This window comes from Cynocephalus volans, chromosome X (genome assembly GCF_027409185.1).
Source record: "Cynocephalus volans isolate mCynVol1 chromosome X, mCynVol1.pri, whole genome shotgun sequence".
Taxonomy (NCBI): Eukaryota; Metazoa; Chordata; class Mammalia; order Dermoptera; family Cynocephalidae; genus Cynocephalus; species Cynocephalus volans.
Window position 1 is genome coordinate 176,878,889 of NC_084478.1, and position 23,617 is coordinate 176,902,505.

Here is a 23,617-nt window from a genome sequence, read left to right on the forward strand (position 1 = left end):
TTGATCTTAGCCAAAAAAGGGCGTAAAGAAATATCACAATTTGTAAGAATGAATATGCTAATAATAAATAAAAATATTTAAAATAAAATAAAGCAAAATATAATATAACCCAACTTTTAAATGCAAAAAAAAAAAAAAAAAAAAAAAAAACAGTGAGGACAGCTGAGAGGAAGTATGTGGAGCAGAGGTGGGGGCAGACATTGATCTGGGCCAGCAACTATCCACGGGCGGATGCGGTAATCAAGATGGCGTTCTTCCCTCCTGCAGTGCCTTCTCAGTCCATCACCTGGCGCTCCAGTTTGGGTGACCCCTTTCTCATTCGGAGACCGACTGCTAACCTGAAGCCTTTCCAACTAAGACCACCAAATCCTATTTTAATGGTGGAGGGTCTTCATTAAGACTTCCATGACATGTCCTGCCCAGACTGGTGGTAGCTGATGTGCCAGTGGAGAAAGCCCATCCACTGCCGTCCCTGGAGGCCCCCTCCTGTTGTTAGCTCAGGGTCACCCCTTGATACCTATCCTCTCCACCTTTACAGTACCTCTGACCTCAGGAGCGACCCCTTCCTTTGCTCCATTAAGTACTCCAAGTCCCAGTAGTGGGGATCCCCAGAGAGGGTTTCCCACAAAAGAGCAGGATCTGCAGGACACCTTGAAATGAGCATAAAATGAAGGAAGCAAAATCCCTGAAACCCTTCCTCCCATTAAGAGCTCACATCCTGGTGAGGAAGGAGGTAGGACCCTGCTCCTGTCACATGTGGATAACCTGGCACTGCCTCCAGGGGGGTAAAGTCCTCCTGGGCCTGTTCAGAGTGTCACCCAACATCCCTTGTCACGAGTCTCTGAATCGTGCTGTCAGGCCATACTTCTTGAAGCTCCAGGGCTCCAGATTTCAGCAGGGGATGCTGTGGGAGGTGGAATGAACGGGTCATTGATCCAGGTAGCTTTCTCTCAAGCCACCTCTACATTCCAGATTCTTCTCTTTGAAAAGAAAGGCCCATGAAGGTGGCAAGACAATCTATGTTGGAGACAAGGGGCAGAAGGAGCTTCCACTTCCTCTCTTGTTCCCCCACTCATATCATCTGCACCCTTTCTGACACTGACCTGCCCAGTGTCCCCAGCCTCCTTCAGTCCTTTCCCCTCCAGCTTTATCAATCCCTTCTTGACCCATACTGCTAGATCTCTAGATGATAGAAATATATGAAGGTTCACTTTACTATTCTATATAATTTCATGTATGGCTGACATTTTTTACAACAATTTAAAAAGTAGGTCTTTAATTCCTCTGCAATTGGCTTTTGGATAGCATCAGGAGGGTTCCAGTTGCATTTTCTATTCTATTTAGAGATCCAGTTTCACTGTTATTTATTAAAATGACGGTCCTTGGGTACAAAAGTAAACTCTGGCAATGGGTATGCCCCCAGTATGAATCTGGCCCTCACATCATGGGCATGGGGGTTGACAATTAGCTTTGTATCTCATGAATATTCTTAATAAATAATAAAAAAAAAGTAAATTAAAAAAATTAAAATGACTGTCCTTTCCCCATTGCTCTGCAGTTGCACCTTTTTCATAAATCAAGGGTCCATTCAGTACTCTACTTAGTTCTGTTGGTCTACTTGTCAGTCACTGTACCCATATCACAGACTTAATTAGTATAGCATTTTAATAATTCTTACTCACCTGGTAGGGTGACTCCTCTTATCTTCTATTACCTCAAGAGCGTTCTGCCTGTGCTTTGCCTATTGAATGTCAATTGAAACGTTAGAATCATTGGGTCACGTTTCACATACACATGAACATAAACACACACACACACACACACATTCACCCATAAAGCCATTTGTACTTTTTATTTAGATTGCAGTCAATCTGTAGATTAATTTAGAGATAATTAACATGTTTACAATATTAAATCTTTATATCCATGATCATATTAGATTTTATATTTATGTAGGTGTTCATTAATTTATCTAAATAGCATTCTTATATTTTTTCTATAAAGTTTTTAAACGTTCTTTGGCTATATTTATTCTTAAGTATTTGATATTTTGTATAATATTTTACAAGTTGCATTTTGTTTACTTTCATTTTTATTTCATAGTGTTTGTTGCTACAGAAAGAAAGTTTACTTTTTGTATATTGATGTTACACTTAGCAACCTTCATAAACACTTTTATTGATTGAATAGTTTAACTTTAGTCCTTTTGGAATGTTTTCACACATAGTCTAATCATCTGTTAATCATGGACACTTTTTTAAATTTTCTGATCCCTATCTCTTATTTCTTCTGCTGCTTCCTGTTACTGCACTGAATAGTCATTATACCGAAATGTTGAATAGAAATGGTGATGGCAGGAATCCTTGTCTGATTCCCAATTTCAGAGTAAAAGCTTTTAACTTTTCCCCATGTAAGTGTAATTTTTGCTGCAGGTTTTTCATACGTATTCTTCATCTAGTTGGCTCAATTTTCTTTTTTCCGTTTTAAATAAACTTCTTTTAGAATAATTTTAGATTTACAGAAAAATTACAAAGATAGTACAGAGAAGGTGCATATGTCTCACTCAATTTCCCCTGTTATTAACATCTTAGGACAGCACAATTGTCACAACTAATAAACCAGTACTAATAAAATGTTATTATCAAAAATCCACCCTTTATTCAGATTTCCCTTCATTTTTATCTAATATCCCTTTTCTGTTCCAGGATTCCACCCATCATTTCACAGAACATTTAGCCGTTATGCCTCCTTAGGCTCCTCTCTTGGCTGTGACAGTTTCTCAGGAATTCCTTGTTTGTGATGATCTTGACAGTTTTGAAGAGTACTAGTCAGGCATATTGTAGAATGACCTTCTTTTGGAATTTTTCTGATGATCCTGTCGTGATTAGACTGGGGTTGCGAATTTGGGAAGGGGAAGACCACAGAGGTAAAGTGCTATTCTCATGGCGTGGTATTAAGGATACATACTACTCACAGTGACTTACCACTGTTGATGTTAATCGTGACCACCTCGCCAGGTGGTGTTTTTCAGGCTTCCCTGCTGTAAAGTTACTCTATTCCCCCCATCTACACTATACTCTCATTGGAAGAACGTCACTAATGCACAGCCCACACTTAAGGAGTAGAGAATATCTGCATAAATGATCTGCAATTCTTCTGCACAGGAGATTTGTCTACTCTTCTCCATTTCTTTATTTATTCAGTCATTTATATCAGTATCAACTCATAGCTCTACATTTTATACTTTGAGACTAACATTTCTTTTATAACTAATGTATGTTAATTTGTATTAAATACATTTAAGATTAATTTAGATGTGATTTTTCTCACTCAATATGTTAACGTAGTTAGCCAGGACTTATTTAGGACTCAGGACGATTTGCCCACAGACCCATCACTCATTCTCCTGCTCTGCTCTCCACTACACAGGGATTGAGCCCTGCAGGCTACAACTTCTAAGCTCACCAACATTTGGCTGACAGTTTGGTTCAGACAACTGGAGGAACCCACAGGAGATAAACCCAGGAGGACAGAGCAGCCAGTTTTTCTCCTTCCTCTGCATCAGGTGGCTTCTCCTTCAATGGATACACATTTTCCTTGGCTCCAGTCACCATCACGTTGGCTCGCCATGACTTCAGATCCTGTGAAACTCAACACATAGGCTCCAGTAACATATTCTCCTCTCAGCCTAGAGCTGGGATTTACTACTTCATATTGCTAATTATTGGGTTCTCCAACTCTTCCTTGTTTGGCTTCTGCTACACTTATGTAACCAGTGCCTTGCATTATATTCCCTCTGTATTAAATGTTTAGAGGGGTTTCTATTTTCCTGACTGTTACACATTGCCCCTGAGTGTTATACATTGTCAATTACATTGATTGATCTTATAGTGTTTAACTTCTTTGCATTCCTGCAATAAACCCAACTCTGTCAACAGCATTTGAATATGATTAGGTCCTTTGTATAACTAATAACAAAAATAAAAGAAAACAAAATGACCCTTGACCCTGAGATCTGCTCCAAATGACAGTCTATCCCTCTCAACCTTTTCACCTTCTTCTCAAAAATAACTTTACACCCCTTTTCTTGGGGATATATATATGAAAAAATTAATAGGATAAGTAATAGAGTAATATATTCAACTTGTAAAAAGTTCAAGCAATACACATAAAGCTATTTACCACTGACTGTGTGATACAGCTCAAGAGATACTCAGAGGGAAATGTATATCCTTAAATGTATTAGAAAATTTAAAAACATTTAAAACACCCAGGCAAATCAAGAAGCTAGGGAATAAATACAATATTAAATCTAAGTTAGTAGAAGGTAGGAAATAATAAAGACAAATGCATTAATAATGAAACAGATATCAGAGATAACTAACAAAAGCCAGTTCTTTGAAAATACTTATAAAATAGACATTTTTGCAAAGATGATCAATTACTAAGAGAAAAAGCATAAACAAACAATAGAAGTTAAAATATACATAGTAAATATAGATGCAGGAGAGATGATTATAAGACAACACTACGGATATGACTGTCCACCACTGGTCTTTGCTGCTGCAGCTCCAGACTTGGAGTCATTTTTCATAAGGGTTGCAATTAGACAAATTCTCAGATGTGGCGGGGAGAGGACATCTCCAAGAAAGCATTGGTCATGAAGCCAGGTGCCAAGATGAGGGCCCTCATGAGTGAGGGCGGAGGGGTCCTCTCCCCAAAACAAAGCAACCTCAAAGAATCCATCTCCTGCTGTCTGGTTAGTTCAGTTAATTAGAGAGTGCTGTGATAACACCAAGACCAAGGGTTCGGATCCCCTTACCAGCCAGCCACCAACATACAGAAAGAATCCATGTCGACCCTGCTGTAAACCCTGGAAGAACCCAGGCAGAGGTGTCAGGGTGACCACTCCCCCAATTTTCACTTACACAAGGGTTAAGTTATCAAGTCCAAATCTACCTTAAGGAACCGGGGAAGTGTGGACCTCGGTCCAACGGGCATATTCAGGTAGGCCCAGGGAGGTATCACAGTCCTCCTAGGAGTCAAGCTGAGTACCTTGAGGGTGAAGTAAGGGGACCCACAGAGTCCATTTCAGCCCAGGAAGCCCCGGGCATGGTGCAGGTTGTGACGTCCTCTCACTTCCGCCTTGGGGTCTGACAAAGGGGAGCAGTTGGTGTCGGGTGTGAACTTCCGGTCAGCAGAAGGGACCGAAATCGGTCTGTGTTAGAGTCCAGGTGAGATGCTGAAGGGGGACTGAGGGACCCAGAATCATCCCGCTGTGTCCTGGCTGTCAGCCGTGAACCACTCCCAGACATACTTATCAGGCTGAGCCCCCCTCCTCCACTGCTACCTCTGGGGACTCTAGGAGTCAAGCCTTGGTGTGACGGGCAGATTCAGGTCACAGGTGATAAGGGTCCAGCCTCTGCCTGGAACCAAGTTGAGGACCCTGAGGGTGCACTAAGGGGACCCACTGAGTCCATTTTTGCGCGGACACCCCAGGCGTGGTGCCAGAAGTGACGTCATCAGACTTCCGCTTTCGGGGGTCTGACAAAGGGGAGCGGTTGGTGTGAGGTGCACACTTCAGGTCGGCAGAGGAGACAGAGATCGGTCTGTGTTAGAGTCGAGGTAAGACACTGACGGTGGACTGAGGGACCCCGAATCATCCAGCTGTGCCCCGGCTGTCAGCCATGGACCACTTGGGGGCAGACTTGTCAGGCTGAGCCCCCCTCCCCCACTGCCACCTCTGGGGACTCTTGGAGTCAAGGCATGGTGTGATGGGCAGATTCAGGTCACAGGTAATAGGGGTCCAGCCTCTGCCTGGAACCAAGTTGAGGCCCCTGAGGGTGCACTAAGGGGACACGCTGAGTCCATTTTTGCCCCGACACCCCGGGCGTGGTGCCGGAAGTGACGTCACCCGACTTCCACCCTCGGGGGTCTGACAAAGGGGAGCGGTTGGTGTGAGGTGCACACTTCAGGTCAGCAGAGGGGACAGATATCGGTATGTGTTAGAGTCCAGGTGAGACTGTGAGGGGGGACTGAGGGACCCAGAATCTTCCAGCTTGTGCCCCTGTTGGTACCCGTGGAACACTCGGGGGCAGATTGTCAGTCAGAGCCTCCCTCCCCGACTGTCACCTCAGGGGATTCTGGGAAACAAGCCTTGGTGTGACAGGGCAGAATCATGTCTCAGGGCACAGGGGTCCAGCCTCTGCCCTGAACCAAGGTGACGCCTCTCAGAATGAATTCAGGGGACCCACAGAGTCCATTTCAGCCCAAGACGCCCCGGGCATGGTGCGTGTTGTGACGTCCTCACACTTCGGCCTTGGGGGTCTGAGGAAGAGGAGCGGTTGGTGTGAGTTGCACACTTCAGGTCGACGGAGGGGACCGAGATCGGTTGGTGTTAAAGACGAGGTGAGATGCTGAGGCTGTCCTGAGGGTCCAGAATTATCCAGCTGTGACACGGCTGTCACCCACAGACCACTCGGGGGCAGACTTAGGCTCAAACCCCCTTCTCCCCTGCCACCTTTGCGGACTCTGGAGGCAAGGTTTGGTGTGACGGTCAGACTCAGGTCTCAGGAGACATAGGCCCGGCTCTGCCTGGAAATAAGGTGAGGCCACTCAAGGTGAACTCACGGGACCCACAGAGTCCATTTTAGCCCGTGATGCCCTGGGTATCGTGCCGGGTTGTGACATCCTCGCACTTCCGCCTTGGGGTTCTGAGAAAGTGGAGACCCTTGGTCTCAGGTGCACGCTTCGGGTTGGTGTAGGGGACAGAGATCTGACTGTGATAGATGTGAGGTGATACGCTGCAGGGGGACTGAGAAACCTTGAATCATTCAGCTTTGCCACTGCTGCTCCCCATAGACCACTCGGGGGCAGACTTGTCAGGCTTCAGAAGCCCCAAGAATGGTGCCATATATGACTTCCACTGACTTTTGCCTTTCCGGTGGGGAAGAGGTGAGAGCCTTGTTGCTAATTATTGGGTTCTCCAACTCTCCCTTGTTTGGCTTCTCCTACACATATGTAACCAGTCCCTTGCATTATATTCCCTCTGTATTAAATGTTTAGAGGGGTTTCTATTTTCCTGACTGTTACACATTGCCCCCGAGTGTTACACATTGTCAATTATATTGATTGATCTTATAGTGTTTAACTTCTTTGCATTCCTGCAATAAACCCAACTCTGTCAACAGCATTTGAATATGATTAAGTCCCTTCTATAACTAATAACAAAAATGAAAGAAAACCAAATGCCCCTGGACCCTGAGATCTCCTCCAATTGACATTCTATCCCTCTCGACCTTTTCATACTCTTCTCAAAAATAATTTTACACCCCCTTATTTGGGGATATATATGGAAAAAATTAATAGGATAAGTAATAGAGTAATATATTCAACTTGTAAAAAGTTCAAGCAATACACATAAAGCTATTTACCACTGACTGTGTGATACAGCTCAAGAGATACTCAGAGGGAAATGTATATCCTTAAATGTACTAGAAAATTTAAAAACATTTAAAACACCCAGGCAAATCAAGAAGCTAGGGAATAAATACAATATTAAATCTAAGTTAGTAGAAGGTAGGAAATAATAAAGATAAATGCATTAATAATGAAAAAGATATCAGAGATTACTAACAAAAGCCAGTTCTTTGAAAATACTTATGCAATAGACATTTTTGGCAAAGATGATCAATTACTAAGAAAAAAAGCATAAACAAACAATAGAAGTTAAAAACTATGTACTAAATATAGAAGCAGGAGAGATGATTATAAGACAACACTACGGATATGACTGTCCACCACTGGTCTTAGCTGCTGCAGCTCCAGACTTGGAGTCATTTTTCATAAGGGTTGCAATTAGACAAATTCTCAGATGTGGCGGGGAGAGGACATCTCCAAGAAAGCATTTGGTCATGAAGCCAGGTGCCAAGATGAGGGCCCTCATGAGTGAGGGCGGAGGGGTCCTCTCCCCAAAACAAAGCAACCTCAAAGAATCCATCTCCTGCTGTCTGGTTAGCTCAGTTGATTAGAGAGTGCTGTGATAACACCAAGATCAAGGGTTCGGATCCCCTTACCAGCCAGCCACCAACATACAGAAAGAATCCATGTCGACCCTGCTGTAAACCCTGGAAGAACCCAGGCAGAGGTGTCAGGGTGACCACTCCCCCAATTTTCACTTACACAAGGGTTAAGTTATCAAGTCCAAATCTACCTCAAGGAACCGGGGAAGTGTGGACCTCGGTCCAACGGGCATATTCAGGTAGGCCCAGGGAGGTGTCACAGTCCTCCTAGGAGTCAAGCTGAGTACCTTGAGGGTGAAGTAAGGGGACCCACAGAGTCCATTTCTGCCCAGGACGCCCTGGACATGGTGCCGGAAGTGACGTCCTCTGACTTCCGCCTTGGGGGTCTGAGAAAGAGGAGCCATCGGTGTGAGGTGCAAACTTCCGGTCAGCAGAGGGGACTGAGATTGGTCTGTGTTAGAGTCAAGGTGAGACTCTGAGGGGACTGAGGGACCCCGAATCATTCCCCTGTGCCCCGGCTGTCAGCCGTGAACCACTCAGGGACATAATTGTCAGGCTGAGCCCCCCTCCCCCACTGCCACATCTGGGAACTCTGGGAGTCAGAGCTTTTGTGTGATATGGGTGACTAGGTTTGACTAAGGCCGGGCCTAGGCCCTGTCAGGAATGAATGTCGGGACCCTGTGAAAGAACTGAGGAGACCCACAGAGTCCATCTCCACCCCTGCTGTCAGCTTCGGAAGCCCCAGGAATGGTTCCCTAAATGACGTACATTGACTTCTGCCTTTGAAATGGGGAAGAGGTGAGGGCCTTGTTTTGAGAGTAGGGGGCCAAGGCTCTTCCAGGTAGGGAGGTGAGAACACAGAGAGAACACAGAGGGGGCATTAGAATCCAGAACGAGGGACGCCACAGAAGCCTGCCCCAGTTATCAGCCCTGGGGGGACTTGGGCACGTGTCCTGACTTCCACATCCATGTCTGGGAGAGAGAAGGGTTCTGGTATAAGGAGCACGACCTCAGGTAAGCAGAGAAACGGGCCCAGGACCTACCTGGAGTCAACGGAAGGATTCAGGCGACCTAGGACCCCAGGTAAAATGGGGCCCAGCCCCGCCATGGGAGAATGTGGGCAGGGTTGCCAGAACTGTTGCGTCCTTGCTTCTCTTTTTGGGGTGTCAGGGAGGTGAACACCTTTGCCTGAGGGAGAACTAGGGATACTGCCACCCCAGAACAGCAGAGGCCTCACAGAAACCCACTCTGTCACCACTGTCAGCCCTAGAACCTGCAGGCAGGGTGACCAGATATGATGCTCCCTCACTGCTGCCTCGGGGGTCTGAGGCTGGTGAGGAGTTTGGTCTGAGGGTTGCAGCCTCAGGTCGGCATAGGAAAGAGTCCGAGGCCCTGCCAAACACCCAGGTGAGGACACAGAGGGAGGAATGTAGGGACCTCCCACCCCAGATAGTGAGGACCCAACAACTCCCCACCCCTGTTGTTGGCCCTGGGAGGAGCCAGGCAGGCCTGGCTGGATGTGGTGACCTCTGACTTGAGCCTGAGGAAGGTGTCAGTGAGGAAATGACTTTGCTCTGAGGGGAGTAGCCTCACATCAGCTGACGGACAAGTCCCAGGTTTTTCAGAAGTCGAGGTAAGTACTCCAAGTGAAGACTAAATGTACTTACCCACCTCAGAAAAGACACCACAGACTCCAGCTTCCCTGTTCTCCACCTCTAGGGGACCCAGGTAGGGGCAGCAGGGTGTGGCATGCTGTCAACTGCACCATGGTGGGGAAAGGGTGTCCTCAAGCACGTGAGAGCTTGGCCTGAGCTAAGGGAGGTGATGTCAGGTCAGCAGAGGGTTGGTCTAGGCCCTGCCAGGATTACAGGTGAATACCCAGAGGGTGGACTGAGGGAAGCCCCAACCCCAAACAGTCTGGACCGAGGCCTTCCTGTCAGCACTGGGACATCCTGGGCAAAGGTGCCCAGATACGATGCACCCTCACTTTTATCTTGGGCCTCTCAGGGTAATAAAGGTCTTGGTCTGAGGGGCAACTTCAGGTCAGCAGAGAGAGCCACATCTGGTCACAGAAGGAGTCCTCTCAGGCTTAGCCAGGAGTCAAGATGTTAGACCTAGGTGAAGGTAGCCCCTAACCATAAAAGAAAGGACCCCACAGAATGCAGTGGTCCCCTGTTCTCAACTCTCGGAGACCCCAGGCAGGGGTGACAACCCCAGGATGTGACACCTTGTCACTTCTGGCTTGGTGTCACTTCCTTTTCAGAGAGCTGAGGGCCTTGGTTTTAGGGGTGAGATTGGATCAGAAGCGGGAGAAACATCTGATCAGCTGAAGGAGGGATCCCAGGATCTGTCAAGGGAAGAGATTTTGGTGAGGACTGAAGGTGACCCCAGCCCAGAACATAAAGAGAGTCCCACAAATGTCCACTATGGCCCTGCTGTCAGCCCAGGAGACTCTGGGAAGAGCTTCAGACTGAGCCTCATTTCTGGCTCAGGGGTCTCAGAGGGTAGAGGACCTTAATCTGAGAGGGCCATGCTCAGATCAACAGAGATGTGTCCCAGGCCCTACCTACCAGGAGTCAAGGTGAGGGCTGAGGGGACCACCCACACCAGAACACACAGGAGCCCAGCCCCTCCCTGCTCCTTCTGTCAGCCATGGGAAGACCCAGGGAACAGTGGGGGCTTTGGCTCTCACTTCCTTTTCCGGTGTCTCATGGAGATTAGGGCTTTGGCGTAAGGCACGTGGCCTCAGGTCAACAGAGGGCGAGTCCCAGGACCTGCCAGACATAAAGGTGATATCACGCAGACCCCTCCCTCCAGGACACACGGATCCCACTGAATTTGGGCACCTCCTGCGGTCCTCCCTGGGATGCCCTGGGCAGGTGTGGCCAGATGTAGGCCCCTCACTGCTTTTTGTTCCATATCAAGGGTGTGAGCTCTTGTTCTGAGTTTCTCAGGCCTGCAGAAGGGTTGGGTCTGGGTCCTGCCGGGGGAAAGGTGAGGGCTCCGAGTGAGTATGGAGGGGACCATTCATTCACCACAGAACAGTGGGGACCTCACAGAGTCCGGCCCACCCCTCCTGTCAGCACTGGGAGCCCAAGGTGTCCTTGCAGTCTGCAGCCTGAGGACCTCCTCTGTTCCTCTTACAGGAGCTCCAGGAACTGAGAGGTGAGACCTTGGTGTGAGGCAGTGTCCTCAGGTCACAGCAGAGAAAGCCGAAGAGTGCAGGAGTCAAGGTGAGGGGCATGCCCTGCATGAGTACCGAGGGCCCAACCGGCCCCAGGACAGAGGGGACCCCGCAGTGCCCGGCCCCACCCACAATACTGTCAGTGCCGGAGCCTCAACCTCTGGTGGCTGCACCCTGAGGAACCGTCTCATTCCCCCTTCAGGTCCACAGGAGACAGGCCGACCAGGAGGACAGGAGCTCCGTGAGGCCCCAAAGCACCACCTAAAGACAAGACCTGTGAGTAGGCTTTTGTCACAGGCCCCTAGGGTGTGGTTCTAGGCTGAGGCCGCTCACCTGCTCCCTCCCTCCCCCAGGCCTGTGCGTCCCCATCACCCAACTCCAGCCCACACTCCTGTCTTCTGTCCCCAGGGAAAGTCGTGATGCCTCATTGTCAGAAGAGTCACCTCTGCAAGCTTGAGGACGGATTTCCGGCCCAAAGACGGTCACTGTTCCTGGTGGATGTGTTTCCTCCTGCTGATGAGGAAGATGCGGAGGTCATCTTCTTCACCTCCTCCTCCTCCTCTTCCTCCTCTTCCTCCAACTCCTCTGCCTCCACCTCTCCTCTGATCCCGGGCACCCCGGAGGAGGTGCCTGCGGCTGGAACACCAAGTCCTCCCCCGAGTCCTCAGAATGTCTCCTCATCCCCCACTGCCATTGCCTCCACTCCATGGAGCCAGTCAAATGAGGGCCCCGGTAGCCAAGGAGAGGAGGGCCCGAGCACCTCGCAGGATGCGGAAGTCCCTGAGTCCTTGCTCCAGGATGTACCACGGGAGAAGCTGAGTGATTTGCTTAATTTCCTCCTCCTCAAGTATCGAATGAAGGAGCCGATCACAAAGGAAGAAATGCTGAATGGTGTCCTCAAAAATTACGAGGACCAATTCCCTGCCATCTTCAGCAGAGTCTCTGAGTGCCTGGAGCTGGTCTATGGCATTGAAGTGAAGGAAGTGGATCCTGCCGGCCATGCCTACAGCCTCAGCATCTGCCTGGGCCTCACCTACGATGGGATGCAGAGTGATGACCAGAGCCTGCCCAAGACCAGCCTCCTGATCATCATCCTGGGCTTGATCTTCATGGAGGGCAACAGCACCTCCGAGGAGATCGTGTGGGAGGCGCTGAGTGTGCTGGGGGTGTATGCTGGGAGTGAGCACTCCATCTATGGGGAGCCCAGGAAGCTCATCACTGAAGATTGGGTGCAGGAAAACTACCTGGAGTACCGGCAGGTGACCGACAGTGATCCTGCACGCTATGAGTTCCTGTGGGGCCCGCGTGCCCACGCTGAAACCACCAAGATGAAGGTCCTGCAGTATTTGGGCAAGTTCAGTAGTACCATCCCCAGTTTATTCTCATACTCCTATGAGGAGGCTTTGAGAGATGAAGAAGAGAGAGCCCAGGCCGGAATTGCCACCACAAGTGGCACTTCTGCCATGGCCAGTACCAGTGCTAGTGGCACATGTTAAAGTTTCTCTAACCCCAAATGAAGTCTAAGGTAGATTCTTCACTGTGTTTGAAAATAGCAGTCACTGTTTTAAGTAGAAAGGTAGTGTGGGGCTAGGGGAAATAGAGTGAATCACAGCGTTGCTTTCCTGTTCTACAAGGGTAACTTGGAGCTTTGTCTTGTTTTCAGTTTTGAATTTTTCAAATGTTATTCCTTTAAATGGAAGATTTAATTAGCTTAAAAAATTAAGTTTATGAATGACATTGATCACATATTTATTACTGTTTATCCAGTTCAGGAGTAAAATTCTGCTATTTCATAAAACAAATTGGAAAACCTTCCATCTTATTTTGTGGTCTGGAACAAGATAGCATGGCATTGGAATAGGAATTTACTTGGAGATATGAAAAACTTAATAAAATAACATGAGGTCAAGAAATAGAGAAAAAAGTAAGAAATGATTAATATTTGCTTCCTTTTCCCCTTATGTTGCTTTGTGTTGCTTCACCCCCCGCGGATTTGTCACCCCACTTCCCCTGGATGACGGAGACACAAAGGATTATTCAAAGCCCATCTCTTCTGAGCAGTGAGAGACCCTGAAGCAGTTAACTTCCCTTGGGAACACTCAAGCGAGAGAAATCCCTTCCTCGGGAAATTAACCCTGTATTGGGGTTCTCTTCCTGCATTTATTTTCCAGACCAGTAAGTTACAGGAAGAGAACATAGGTGGGGTTATAGTTTAACAGCATAGGCTGGTAACTTTCAGTGAAACAAGCCAGATGACATTCCAGTAAGGCTGTCAACAAAAGCTTGATCTTAGCAAACATTCCTTCTCCCTCTAACAGTTTTCCAGCAACTTAGATATCAATCAGTGACTAGTCTGTCTTTGAGCCAGCAACCTGCTGTGCCACAATTCTTATCTTGCAACAGAGACTTTATAGCCTGAGGAAAATTTCCAGTCCTCCGCAAGGTCAATATTTGAAACTGCAAGGCTTTGGAAAACCAGGCCCTGTGAGGTACATTTGCTTTATAGAATATTCCACATCTCCCCTGTTTTATTTATTTAAAAGAAAAAGCAAAAGCTATAGATCAGGTTGGCACAGTTAAGATAAAAGCATTTTGTTAAAGCAAAGTTGGTACCATTTAGCATGGCAAGTCCTTTCAATTTACTTCAGGTGAGGACTGGTGATGTCATCATCACAGAGCTGTTGCATTGGCATCACTCCAGGTGCTGTGAATTGGGTGTAATTACCAATTGTTGAAACTCCGGAATGGGATTCTGCTCCACATAATAGTTGATTCTGATTCCAGAGAGTTTCTTATTATTAGTTCACCTGCTCAGGACATTACTGCTTTCAAAGCATCTAGTCTTTTGTAAAATCTTTGATCAATTACACATCTTATGTTTAAGAATAGGATGTCTCATCCAAGTTACAAACACCCTCTTTAAGGCCAGGAAAAGTTAGAGAACTGCTTTTGTAGAGAAGGCATTATTTCCCCCTTTATGATCAAGGCATTCCTCATAAAAGCATTGATGGTCAATATCTTGATTGAAAAGGTCTTACTTTTTTATGTCTAAATCTCTCAGTGTTGGGAAGGCTCTTTCCCAGGTGGTGATTGAAAGAAGCATCTTGGCTCACTTTCTTTCAGTGATCTGTCCCACGTCGGGGGGAAAGATGAACAGCAGGATGAAGCAGCAGTTTAGGCCAAATTACAGCAAACATGAAAGAGAAATCAGCAACTTGGAAGTGAGACATGCTATCTTATATCCAAAGTTTTAAATTATATCCTGTTATAAAGAGACAGAGAGTTAATTTTCATTGAACTTATAAAAATAGACATATTGCCATAATAATCATAAGAATACTTAAAGTTACTAAATTTGGGGGGGATCAAATAGGGAGAAAACAAATGCTTTTATCTCTGTTTTAAATGACATTTTACCAAACCATTGTTAGTTATAGATAGCTTAAGAGAGAGAGAGAGTTTTCTTACATTTGGAAAACATTAGGAGAACCAGCAGTGTTTTAAAATAAGGAAATTGTAAAGACCCTTAATTCTTTTTAATTAATTTACCAATTAACTTTTGTTGTTTTGACCTTAGTGAACAATTTTACAAACTCACCGGTTTTTTCATTAGAATTTTGGAACTTTAGTTTAAAGCTATGAACTCAAAGTTTGTCAGGAAACTGTACCTATCAGAGTTTTTCATGAAATATTTGAAGACCTAACATTTTAAAATTATAATTAAACCAAGATTATGACTGGTAGCATTTATATCAAGACACAGATATTTAGGAACCTTACAAGATTTTGGAACACATATCCATAACACCTTTAGAACTGACAATGATTTCCCATATAGTCTAATTTATTAAATAAGCCAATTAGTTTTAATACATCTTTTATAAGGAAACCTGAAGCCTCAGAGAGGGAAAGGGGCTTTCTCAAGACAAACAGCTAGTTAAGGGTCGAGTGGGGTCTCGACCCCAGGCTGGTGACCCTCCACCCCAACCCTTTTCCCCAATGGCCTTCTACTCTCTCCAGATCATCCTCAGTGGACTGAACCCCTTGCCTCTGCACTGGATGGGAACACTGGATGTATTTATTCCCTATGGTTGCTGCATCAAATTACACCAATTTGGTGGCTTAAAACAATGCAAATTTATTCTCTTATAGTTTGGGGTTCAGAAATCCAAAATCAGTTTCACTAGGCTTAAGTCAGGCTATTGGCAGGGCTGATTGCTTCTGGAGGATCTGAGGGGGGAAATCCATTTTCTTGCCTTTTTTCAGCTTCTAGTGGCCACCTGTTTTCCTTGGCTTGTGGCCCCTTCCTACATCTTCAAAGAACATTACTCCAACCTCTGCTTTCATGGGCATATTTCCTTCTCCTCTTCTGTAGTGAACTCTCCCTCTGACTTCCTCTCATGTGGACACTTGTGATTACACTTAGGGCCCACCTAGATGATCCAGGATCATCTCTTCATTTCTAGATCCTTACCTTAATCACATCTGCAAAGTCTCTTTTGCCATATAAGGTAACAGTAACAGGTTCTGGGGGTTAGAACGTGGACACCTTTGGGGGGCTGTTATTCATCCACCACAAGAACTCAAAAGGGGCTCGCCTGGGCTGGTGGAGCAGCAGGGCAGGAATGTTCTGGTCCTCTAAGGTTTGCTTGCAAAACGAGTCAGACATGAGGTTCTATCTGAACCAGAGCACAAGGTAGGGAGACAGGACTAGCTTAGATGGTGGAGCCAAATAGAGTTGAATCTGTAGCCTGGTCACTATGTGGAGATGCAGACAGAAGAGGATGCTGAGCAAGCTGCTGAGGCATGGAAGGTGCTGGGGCCCAGTTAGGAAGCTGGCCTGCAGCTGCAAGGGGGACCAAAGTTCAGGCAAGTCCTAATAGGTTCGATTGCCACAATCCAGGGTGGGGCAGCCTGTCAAGCTAGCTAAGAGAGCCAAGACCTTAGATAAAGTGCCAAAGGGCTGCCTGCCCAGTGCTCCCACCTATCTCACATGGAACCCTGCTTGGCTTTCAACAGGCCGGGGACCTAGAGCAAACTGTGCTACATCCCTGCCAAAACTACTTAGATTATTCACTGGGCTAGTTCGGCACCAAGCAGTAATTGTAAAACATGTACAGAGGTCACCAATAGGATGGTGCTGACTTTAGTGAGTGCTAAGGGAATGTGGGTGGATCTGCAAGGGAGGGTTCAAAAAGGCCTGAGAATCCAGTGGCCCAGGTGAGCAAGTGCTTATCCCAGCACTGCCTCCGGGGCTCGGGATTGGGACCTCCAATCCTGGGTCTGGGCCTAGGGTCCTGGCAGGGGAGGGACTCAGACTTGGATGTGCCCCTTTGTGCCCTTTTTGGGGGTGGGATTGGCATTTACAAGATTGAAGTTCAGAAGCTGATCTAAGGCCTCCCAGCCACAGGCCATCTAGCTACAGACCAACCAAAGGGGCTTCCCACATGGGCCTAGTTGGCACTGAGACAATGCCCACAGTGACTGGGCCCTGTGAGAGAGGTAGGGGCAAGACCCAATTTCCCAAGGGCACTGCAGGCTGCTCAGGTGAGGGCGGCCCGTGCCACTGTGGAACTAAGGGCTTTCTGAGGTCTCTGTCCTATTAGCTTGATTGTCTGATTTCTCCTTCTGCAAAGCCAGTTCTGGCTTAGAATCTGGGGAGCAGAGAGGCTGCTTTTGGTGCAGAGGGGCCCACAGTAACCTTTGACAGCTATGGCCCTTCTGGGCCGGAATCTCCAGGGGAAGCCTGCTCAGGAGCTTTAGAGGGACTCTCACTAGACTGGGGGCCTCTCCCTGGAATGCCTCTGTTCTCTTTGCCTGATTGACTCCCACATGTTTCTACTGGGCTAGCAGCCAGGTCAGGTGAAGCTCCCTCTGTGCTGTCCCCGACTTCCTCCACCATCGCATTAGCCTGAGATTTCTCTAGACTAAGGAATCTTCACAGGCAAGGACTGCTTGGAGCCTCCCTGTGACCCTGCAGTGGCAGCACAGTAACTGGCACCCTGAGCCTGCCCCGCATGAGTGCTCCATGGAACTGAGCTTAACAGAACTGAAGAGAAGGCAGAAGCTACCTGGGGGGGCGGGGGGTTGCTGAGCCAGAGGAGGCCTCCACTGTGGCAGGCCATTAGCATGAGAACCCAACAATAATGAGAAAACAGTAATGACCCAGGGCTAAAGGAATCCTCCAGAACCCAAGCTGCCTGGAAATGAGGCGAGCCCTGCCCAGCACCATTTTTGGGCCAGAATTCAGCAGCCCCTGGCCTGATCTTCCTCATTATGTGTTTAGTACTGAGAGGGGGCAGGTTAAGAGGGAACCCAGGCCAGCCCCACATTGTTAAGATGAGGGAGCCAAGACTCAGAGAGGGACTGAGATTTGTCCTACATCTTTCAAGAAAAGCCCATTCATGAAAGAAGAGCTGTTACAACAACAATCCCCTGCTGGAGTCTCTGTCCAGCTCCTTCCAGAAGTGTCTGGCTCTCAGTCACTCCAGGTTCCTGTGCTGGGGAAAGAAGGAGTAAGGAAGGGAGACTCACAGGAACAAAGCGCACATTGGCCGCTGGAGATCAGATGGGCACTGGTATGTACTGCATTGTGTCCCATCAAAAATATGTAGCAGCCCTAACCCTTAGTACCTGTGAGTGTGGCCTTATTTGGAAATAGGGTCTTTGTAGATGTAATCAAGTTAAGACGAATTCATTAGGGTGGGCTCTAATCCAATGTGATGGTGTTCTCTTAAGAAGAGGAAATAGAAGCACAGGTACACAAGGGAAGAGAGCTATGTGAAGGTGGAGGTAGAGATTGCAGAGATGCAGCCACAAGCCCAGGAACCCCTTGAGCCACCGGAAGCTGTAGGGGGCAAGGAAGGATCCTCCCCTAGTGGCTTCTGAAGGAGCCCAGCCCTACCGACACCTCGATTCCAGACTTCTAGCCTCTAGAACTTTGAGAGAATTTCTGTTGTTTCAAGCCACCCAGTCTGTGGTGGCACACACCAGCAGCCCAGCAAGCTCACATGAGTGCTTGCAGGGTGCTGGAAGCTCCCTTCATTGCCCCTTGGCTTGCCGCCGCCACCCCAGTTGGGAATAAACAGTGCTCCTCATCTTCAAAGCACTTTGGAAATACTAATTAACTCCCAGTTAATTGGATGAAATAACATGCAGCTCTAGTGACATCATCTCCATTCCATGCCCAGATCTAGCCACAAGCACAGGCTGGTGACTGCTGGGCCATGAGCTTTGTCTTGTGGTAACATGCTGCGCCTCTCACAGCCACCCCACGGAACACAGCCCAGGAGGGCCCTCGGCTAACCTCAGCTCCCAGGGCTTCAGCATATGGCCAGCTGCGGACACACTTGGCCAATCAAGCACACACAACACAAAGGGCTGCCGTGATTAAGCATGTGTGTGTGCGTGCACGTGCGTGTGTGAGGGGGTGTGCATGTGTGCATGTGTGTGTGCGCGTGCGCGTGCGTGCTAACCACCTACCCTTGCATCATCCACACATCACCAAAATGGTCTTATTGGTAGTTCTAAACAAAAGCCTACAAAAACCCATGTACTTCCAAATACTCCTCACAATGAGCCCCTGTGACCCTCAGGGCCTGTGCAGTTCCTGCCCTGCAGAGCCAAGAAGAATCCCTCTCCTTTACGCTCAGGACCCCAGGGTGTGGGCTTTGCTTGAGCAGGGCAAGCAGCTGCTTGCGAGGCCTGGCGGTAGCAGCCTGCCAGAAGTCAGAGGCAGCCTGAGCCAGAAGCCACACTTGGGAGAGGCTCAGACCAAGGGCCGCAGGGCACAGCGAGGAGGGGCAGGGGCATGTTCGGTCTTCAGTGGGCATGCTGTGGTGGATGGAGGCAGAAGACTAGGGTTCGAGTCCAGCCTTGGTCTCTGCCACTAATTCACCTGGATGATGGCAACAGGCCTGTCCCTGGTCTCCCTGACTCCATGCGGTCTCCCCTTCATTCTCTGCCCAGTGGCCAGGAGCACCGTGCACGAGGCAGATCTGCTGTTGGCACTAACCACTGAAAACCTCACCTGTGTGTCTCAGTGGATGGACCTGAACCTCACTGGTGGTACAAAGACCATCTTTGTTCAAAAACAAAGAAAGGAAGGCCATCCCTGCTCAATTCTCTTTCAATCCTTCAGATTATGAGAAAAAATAAATAAAAAAAGAGAAAATCCCCAAACCTCCGAGTCCAGTGCTCTCGTGTTTCTCAACTTTGTATTGAAGCATAATATGCACTAAAAAAAAATACATATCACACATAAATATGCAGCTGCAGGACTACTCGCAGAGAAAACATATCCAGGTAAAGTGTGCAGATCAAGCAACAGGGTAACCACTACTCTGACATCTAGCAGAAGGGATCAGTTTTGCCTGTTTTTCTATTTTATATAAATGGAATCACTCAACATGTGCTTTTGCATGTCTGGCCTCTTTCCTTCAGCATTACGTTTGTGAGCTTCATCCACATGTTTGCAGTTGGAGTTTGTTCTTTCTCATTGCTGTAGAGCATGACATTGTGTGATGATTCTGCAACTCCCTTGTTTCTTCTACTCTAGTGGGCATCAGGGTTGCTTTGGGCTATTACAAATAGCGCTGCTCTGGAGAGTCCTTGAATGTCTCCTGAGGAACACATGTAGGCTGTTCTGTCGAGGGGACACCTGAGAGTGGGATTGCTGGGTCAGAGAGCACGTGCGCATTCAGCTTCAGTGGATATACACGGTCAAATAGTTTTCCCAAGTGCTTGTACCAGTGTACCCTCCCCCCAGCAAACTATGAGTGTTCCAATTGTCCCCCATCCTTGCCAACACTCAGTATTTTCTGCCTTTTTAATTTTAGATCTCATGGTTTTACTTTGCATTTTCCTGAGAACTAATGAGATCGAGCACCTGTTCGCATCCTTTGCTCGCTTTTCTGTTGGGTTGTCTGTCTTTCTGGTTGATCTGTAGGAGTTTGCTTGGATATCCAACAAAACCCTCATTCAGAAAACATCAAAAAAAATTTTCTTTCATAGCACTTTGTACGTCGTGTTTAAGAAATCTTTGGCTGCTTCGAGTTCACAAAGATATTCTATGTTTTTCCTTCTAAAAGCTTTGTTTTACCTTTTGCATTTAGATCTACAGTCTATCTGAAACTAATTTTTTTTATCTGATGTGTAGTAAGGATCCATAGACACTTTTTTCTATATGGATACCTAATTAACCCAGCATTATTTATGGAAAAGTCCATCCTTTCCCCTGCACTGTGGTGCTGGTGTATCTTTAGCTTCCCGAATACTTGCTAAATCTCCCATTTTAACAATAAGAGAGCAGCCCTTGCTTCAAAGCATTCAACAGGCAACAATAGTTAAATAATATATTATTTGATTTTCATTGTACTCTTTCTTTTTATGGTTACCTTCTATCTATGACTAATGATACTAGTTTTTCATTTACAGTAGTAATATACAGTTTACCTTTAATGTAAATCTACGTGAGTTTTAAAAAGTGAGTCAATTTAAATAATATATTTTAAGCAGATAATTGTACATGTGGTACTTGGATATGTCAAAAATTGGTGAAAGTAGCAGGCAAGTGACTAAAGGTTGGGCCATCCTGCCCTCCAATAGCGTGTCCTAGCTCCACAGTGTATCCTCCACAATTCAGTATCCTCCACAATTCAGCTATAACCCATCTTTCCAGGCTCACCTGTAGCTGTCGCTCCCCAAATACTGTCCCTTATCAGATACATAATACAAATGATCTATATTTATGATGTTTAAAGAAATGAATGATAAACTTGAAAAACATCCACAGGGAATAGGATTGCAATCACATAGAGTATATCTACTGACAACAATGAAATTAAGCTACGAACTGACAAGAAAAAGATAACTGGAGAATCCTGATATGTTTGGAAATGAAGCAACATGCTTCTAAATACCTAAAAAGTAGGCAAAAAATCATAATGGAAAGTTGAAAATATTTTGAATTTAAAAATAAGGAAGATATGCAAATTTGCGAGACTCAGTCAAGTGCATATCCAGAGGGAAATTTTAGACACAAATGTGTATGGTAAAAAAAGAGAAAAGGCTAAAGTTAGCAAGCTAAGCATCCACTCGAGAAGTTAGAAAAAGAGGGGCAAAATAAACCCAAGGAAAAACTGAATAAATGAAGGTAAAAATAAAAATTAGTAAAATTAGAAAGGGTCAAAAAACCCAAAGTTTTTTCATTGTGAAGACTAATAAAATTAGCAAAACTCTGACGAGGCTAATCAAGAAAAAAGAGGGATGGCACAGGAATGCAAAGGGGACCATCACTACAAATGCTACAGAAATTAAACCGCTAATAAGAGGAGATTACAATCATCTTTATGTCAAAAAGATAGAACATTTGAAATAAAATACAAATTGATAAAAAATTGCAACTTAGAAAAGTCCAAATAGTCCTAGAACCATTGAGAAATTGAATTAGCAGTTAAAAGTTCCCTGTGTCCCTTGTGATAGTCATTTTTAGGTGTCAGCTTGGCTAGGCTGCAGGTCCCATGTGATAACAAGAAATATATATTTGGTCTTTGTCCCCACTGTCTGACACAGAGCTTCTAAAACCCTTGTAACTTCCCAAGTAAGAGTGAGAGGAGCATTTTTGTTGTTCACAGTGAGGCCCTCTCAACCACACCTGAGTTTGTGCTAATGAGGTGACTCTTTGTGGGCTCCTAGATAGCGTCAGAGTGGGAGCTGGTTGCCAGAGGAACCAATCATGTGATTAGAGGGTTGGAATTTTCAGCCATTGGTCAGAAGCACAGGTGGCAACCTGAGACTTGCGACTGACATCTTCAGTGGGAGCAGACTTGTGGGCTCTGTGCTAACTCTGGGTAGTTAGTGTCAGAATTGACATGAATGTAGGACACCGGTTGGTGCCCGGAGAACTGGAGAATCGGTTGTTGGATGGAGGAAAATACGCATTTGGTGTCAGAAATGTTATCAGCCAAAACCAGTTCAGACCCCAGTTATTCAATCAAGTGCTGATGCAGGTGTTGTTCTGAAGGTATTTTGCAGGCGTGATTAAAGTCTGTCATCAGTTGACTTAAAGTAGGGAAATTGTCCTAGATCATGTGTGGGCCTCAGCCAATCAGTTGAAAGGATTTAAGAGATGAGCTGAGGCTTTCCTGAGGAAGAAGTTGTGTGTGTGGACTGCAGCTTCGGCGCATGTCCAACAGTTCCAGCCTGCCCTTCCCGATGGCCTGCCCTATGGATTTTGAGCCTCGTAGCAAGCCCCCAGCATTAGGTAAGCCAATTTCTTGCAATAGATCTCTACTGGTTCTGTTTCTCTGGTGGACGCCTGGCTGATTCATGTCTCCTCCCCTCAAATAAGACCTGGATGGTTTCAGCAGTGAATTCTACCAATCACTCACTGTTAGGAACAGAGCGAAAGAGGGAAATGACAGTCCAATCTCACTCACGAACATAGATGCCAAAAACCAAAACAAAATAACACCTTAGCCAAGTGGCCCTAGTAAGAGGGTCTTATACCAGGACCAAGTTGGGATGGGAGCAGGGGTGTGATTGCAGAGCAAGTTTCGCTGGGCCAACCCATATTACTGTAAAGGGTGGGATTCAATTTGAGAACAGTGGCAGGCCAACAGCCCAACTTTTGAATGAAATGCACTTTAAATCAGTGTCCACATCCTGCAATTATTTCATATCTTCATTATCCTTGACACCTTTGTGCCCCAGGACCCAAAGCTGAGAAATTAGTCTGAGGAAGCTTCCCGGCCACAACTGCTTCAGCTCCACCCTGCATCATTCTCCTGGAACTCCCCACCTCAGCCTGCCCACCTCACTTGGGAGCCATGGGCCTCAGTCCTCGGATCACCCCTGAGTCTCCAGGGACAATTGTTACAAATGTGAATTGTCTCCCGGGGCAAGTTAGTTGACCCAGCAGACTCACTTTCCTGAAGCACTCCAGCTGCCTTAGATTGCTGTCCAGGCTCGGCCACTCCCCAGCTGCATGGCCTTGGGCAAATGATGTCACTGCTCTGCTCCTCGATATCCCAAGGGTGTTGCATGGCAACAGCCAGTGGGGAGCAAGATTGGACATCCTGGGCCGACCCCGTGGCGCACTCGGGAGGGTGCCGCGCTGGGAGCGCAGCAGCGCTCCCGCCGCGGGTTCGGATCCTATATAAGGATGGCCGGTGCGCTCACTGGCTGAGCGCGGTGCGGCCGGTCACAAAAAGACAAAAAAAAAAAAAAAAAAAAAGATTGGATATCCTTTGGGCAGCGTGGGGTGAGGAGAACCACCTCGACCTTGCTCAGCCCTGGGAGGAGCCGTCCTTCTGCCAGGGGTCTCAGCAGGGGCAACAGCAGCAGGAGGGCTGAGCTCACATCTCCCTGAAAGAGAGACCCATGAGGAATTTCCTACTGGGGGCTGGCTAGT

General features: G+C 46.9%; 1 pseudogene; it reads left to right on the forward strand.

Moving 5' to 3' along the window:
- Positions 1 to 11,777: 11,777 nt before the first annotated feature.
- On the forward strand, positions 11,778 to 12,722 carry LOC134367581 (melanoma-associated antigen 10-like; annotated as a pseudogene).
- Positions 12,723 to 23,617: the final 10,895 nt, after the last annotated feature.